This window comes from Malaya genurostris, chromosome 2, assembly GCF_030247185.1.
Source record: "Malaya genurostris strain Urasoe2022 chromosome 2, Malgen_1.1, whole genome shotgun sequence".
Classification (NCBI taxonomy): Eukaryota; Metazoa; Arthropoda; class Insecta; order Diptera; family Culicidae; genus Malaya; species Malaya genurostris.
In genome coordinates this window covers 101,757,487-101,762,641 of record NC_080571.1, presented here as the reverse complement: position 1 = coordinate 101,762,641, position 5,155 = coordinate 101,757,487, and the positions used below count along the sequence as shown (strand labels likewise).

At 39.7% G+C, this 5,155-nt stretch overlaps 1 non-coding gene across 1 annotated transcript; it reads left to right on the top strand.

The window, feature by feature from the left end:
* The first annotated feature begins 1,106 nt into the window (after window positions 1-1,106).
* On the top strand, window positions 1,107-1,225 carry LOC131433224 (5S ribosomal RNA). The gene has a single exon (XR_009230068.1). It is a non-coding gene; the product is annotated as a 5S ribosomal RNA (ribosomal RNA).
* The last annotated feature ends 3,930 nt before the right edge of the window (window positions 1,226-5,155 follow it).

Below are 5,155 nucleotides of genomic sequence, written 5' to 3'. Positions count from 1 at the left end.
AATCGAGCAAATATTTGTGGGTGGGTGTGTGTGTGTGTGTGTGTGTCTGAATATCTGAATGTGCACTCGATTTTCTTGAAGATGGGTGGACCGATTTTAACGAACTTAGATTCAAATGAAAGGTCTCTTGGTCACATAGAAATTTCATCTGAATCCAACTTCCGATTCGGTAGTTACAGGTTAAAAAGTGCAAAATAAACTAAAAACGTGCAATCATTTTTTTCAGAGACTGCTCATTCAATTTTCACATGCTTCGAAAGGTCTTACACTCTCATATAACCCTACCATATTTCAACCGGCTACGACTTCCAGCTCCGGAATTACAAACTGGTAAATATAAAAATTTCATTTTCAGGGATGTGTTTTATCTTTCTCGTGTAGAAAAGCTATACAAATAAACTAAGCTCGACGAACTGAGCCAATGTCCGTGTGTGTATGTATATAACAAAAATATGCACTCTGGTACCCGGTGAATGACCGCAACTAGGTTAAAGCCGGGTATAAATGAATGAAATTAAAAAAATATGCACTCACTTTTCTCGGTGATGGCTGAACCGATTTTCACAAACTTAAATTCAAATAAAAGGTTATATAGTCCCATAGCCGATTTCCGGTTCCGGAGTTATAGGGTAATATGTGAAAATTATGTTAAAAATATGCACTCGATTTTCACGGAAATGACTTGAGCGATTCTCCCAAACTGAGATTCAAACGAAAGGTTTTAAGAATTATTAAAAAAAAAGAAAACAGTTTATATGGATCCAACTTTTCGGTTTTGGAACTAGAGTAGAATATGATGAAAATTTTCAATTTCATGTGTTTTTTCTTCCATAAACAATGGCAAATACAAGAAAAAATCCCATAAAACTGACTGAGAAATTCTTCTAATTTGCAAAACTTATTAATTTGTGAGCATATAAACTTGATTATGCACTAATAGTTTCCCCGTTTCTATACCGGAAGCACCGGAGGTTGTGAAGAAAAATTTCAAAAGTTGAACTCACTTTGATTTCTCAGCGATGTTTGAATCGATTTTCACAAATCTTGATTTAAATTTGAGCTCAAACTGTCTAAAAAACTACTGTGAAATTTAATCCGGGTCTGACTTCAACGACCATACCATGTTGAAAACACCGGTTCTCGTCCGATCACCGAAGTTAAGCAACATCGGGCGCGATTAGTACTTGGATGGGTGACCGCTTGGGAACGTCGCGTGTCGTTGGCTTTTTTAAAAACACGGCTGCTCGGCCATCCATGGAAGTTGACCATCAATGTTAACTTCCCTCTCTGAGCAGCCTAGATAGCCGTGTAGTGTCGGTAGCGGTTTCCCAACTGCTAAGAATAACGCTACGGTCCACCTGTACCGGTGGTATAAGTCCACCAAACAGGTAAGCCGTGTGGCATCCGGCGGAATTATTTTTTACCAAGAATTGATCCACTGGTTTCCTATTCCATGTCGTAAAAGGCCACAAAAATAGGAACTCCTAAGTCAAGGTGTATTTCCGTGCCGATGGCTGAATGGCTGCAGGAGGTTAAACATTGCAGTCGTGAACGGAATATCTTGGGTTTTTCCCTTACTGGATACACGCAATGCTTAGCAATCAACTTCTTTGATCATCGCTTCGGCGGGCCAGAGATTAGAAAGCTGAGTGTCTGTGGGTGTCCTCAAGGTGGTGTACTATCCCCACTTTTATGGAACCTAGTCGCTGATAGTTTGTTAAGGAAACTTAATAACCTTGGATTTCCGACTTATGGTTTTGCCGACGATTATCATATATTGATGACCGGTATAAGCATTAACACTCTCTTTGATTTAATGCAGCAAGCCCTGCGATCTGTTGAACAATGGTGTTGTCAGGTTTGGATTATCTGTAAATCCGGGCAAAACATCAATGGTGCTTTTCACTCATCGTAGGATAATTACAGGAGCTCGTCCGTTGCAGTTCTTTGCTTCAGGGGTCACTGTGGTCGATCAAGTTAAATACGTCGGGGTTATTCTTGACTCAAAACTGAATTGGTCTGCTCACATTGATTTCAGGATTAAAAGAGCTTGCATGGCTTTCGGCCAATGCAGACGAGCTTTTGGAAAATCATGGGGACTCAAACCCAGATATATTCATTGGATCTACACAACTATCGTTAGACCAATTTTAGCATATGGATGTCTTGTATGGTGGCAGAAAGGAGAAGTCGCGACAGTTCAGTCAAAGCTAAATCATCTCCAAAGGATGGTCCTAATGGCGATGACAGGAGCATTCACGACAACTCCTACTGCTGCTCTAGAGGCGCTACTGTGCATTAAACCACTATATGTGTTCCTAAAACAAGAAGCATTATCTTGTGCATACCGTCTTAGGGTTACAGGGCTTTGGAACAGTAACCCATTAGAATATGCTACCAGTCACACTCGCTTGTGGTCTCAAATGGTTCCGTGGGATGAGTATTTACTCGCTCCTAGTGACCTAACTCTCACATGCAGTTTTCCTTTTAAAACATTCAAAGTGAGCTATCCTCTTCGTTAGGAATGATTGTCTGGTTGTCTGGAACGACAACTTGATGAACACATAGTTTGTTTTACGGACGGTTCTCTGTTGAATGGTCGTGCTGGTGCTGGTATCTACTGTCGTGAAATAGGCTGGAGCAGTCTCATTCACTTGGTAGATACTGTACTGTGTTCCAAGCAGAAATCTACGCAATTCTGTGTGGAGTACAATCGGCACTTCAGCAGAGGATCTGTGGTAAACGTATTTATTTTTGTTCCGACAGTCAGGCAGCCTTAAAAGCACTCAGTTCGAATGACTCACGGTCGAATCTAGTGATCGCATGTCGAACTCAAATTGAAGACCTCAGCATTTCAAATGCTGTTTACTTCATATGGGTACCCGGCCATTCTGGTATTACTGGAAATGAATGGGCTGATGAGTTGGCTAGAGCTGGTGCAACGAATGATTTCGTTGGTCCTGAACCAGCTTTACCACTTTCAACTAGTTGGATAAAGCACAAGATACGTTCTTGGGCTGCATCCAAACATGCCAGCTACTGGCGCAGCTTGCAAACTTGCGCTCAGACAAAAGCATTTCTACCAGATTTAAATCTGAAAATGTCAAAGTGTCTACTGCATTTCTCCAAGTATCATTGAAGTATTCTGGTCAGAGCTCTGACTGGACATTGCAAACTCAATTATCACATGGCTACTATTCAACGTGCTGAGTATTATTCGTGTGATTTGTGTGAATGCGATTATGGTACTTCATATCATCTGATATGTAACTGTCCCGCATTGACGCAGCTACGTATCCGGGTTTTTGGTTCTCCATACATGGTTGAGTCTGTGTATGCGGAGCTAAAATTGAAGGATATTCTCTCGTTTCTCACCCAATGTGGTAAGGAGCTATAGTCAGAAGGGTTCATCGTTCTTCCTGGAGTGAATGAATCCCTTCTGTATTCACCTTAAATAGGGTTTGGCAGATTGTTTGGCATCCTCTGAGGGGTACCGAATTTACTTCTTCTCGTACATACTGCGAGTCGTTCTGCATTCTTCCGGGAGTGCAGAATGGTGTCGCTTTTGTAAGATCTCTAAATCCTCTCGGGGGTTGGAGGTTTTATTAACAGCAGACTGTTCGGGACCTCGTAGAGGTTCAGAATTTCCTTCTGCTTCCACTAAATGTGATCCTCAGCAGATTGTTCAGCATCCCTTAGGGGTGCAGAATTTACTTCTGCTTTTATGTGTTTTTGTGTCGTCAATTTTTCCCATCCTCCTAGTTCAACCCTTACCATTTCCTTTCAATCCTTCCCTCTTATATATCGGGAAAATGATGCTAAAAACAAATTGATGGCAAGGCACAAATCTCCAAATATCAAGGGGAACGTGCCATTTGAGCCAATTTGTTCTGATTCCTGATTCCTGATTATGCACTAATAGTTTCCCCGTTTCTATACCGGAAGCACCGGAGGTTGTGAAGAAAAATTTCAAAAGTTGAACTCACTTTGATTTCTCAGCGATGTTTGAATCGATTTTCACAAATCTTGATTTAAATTTGAGCTCAAACTGTCTAAAAAACTACTGTGAAATTTAATCCGGGTCTGACTTCCGGTTCCGCAAATACAGAGTGAAGAGTGACAAAGAATGACAATATGTACAATACCGGTACGTGCAACGCGGAAGAAGAAAACACAAAACAAACGATGCGTGCTTTGTTCTATTTCGTACACGCTGTAAAGAAAACGAAACAGTTCGGATGTCTGCTATTGGTGTGTAATATTGGTGAAAGACGGTGCTGCAGTTGATAAAAATTTTTGCTATTTTATGATAAGTGCGACCGAAAAAATAAAAGAATGTCAATGAATTGAAATTTATTTGAAAAAATATGCAATTTTCAGGTTGCAGGCTCGCTTCGTTTGTTAGATTTCGTTTAATTGGTTTAATCGGAATAGAGCATGAGATAGTAAGTCTAGGTTCAACTAGGTTAAAAACTGTTCCAATTTGTAGGTCATATTTGTTGCTGGTAAACGAATCAACATCGGCTTTTCCGGTCATCTAAATGCGGTATCGGAAGAATTGGAAATAATGAGCAAAATCTGCAAAAAAGATCATAGGAAAAATCTTACAGTTTCATACAGAATTCCCAAATTTGTAGTATATACTACTTCCGGTTCCTGAACTGCAGGGTAAACAAGATTTGTAGATTTTGTTAAATCAACTCCGAACAAACTTTCCTTTTTCTATTCAATGAAAAGTTGTTCCACACTAATATTTAATTAGTAATATGAGAAAGGCATCATTACACCACTAGGTGGCTTAAAACAGGTTTTTTTCTTCTTAATTCACTCATTGCTTATGAATCGCACTACGTCGACGGTGTCGGTGAATTAAAAAATATTCGAATTGAGTGATTAATAGCAGTAATGTAGAAAGAAGGCTAGAAAATCTGTTCAGTATTATAACTGTAATCTTGTTCTATTTGAAGTTCAATACAAGAATATCAACCCCAGAAAATTTTTTCATATTGATACTTTGGAACGAATTCAACAAAGCTTGAATAGCCGTATTCATATCTGTGACTGAATTTTTTACCTTTGGCATTTGGCTCAATTTTCCTTACCATGTCGATTCTTCTATTTATTTCTGATCGCACGTCAGCGACGATTACACCAG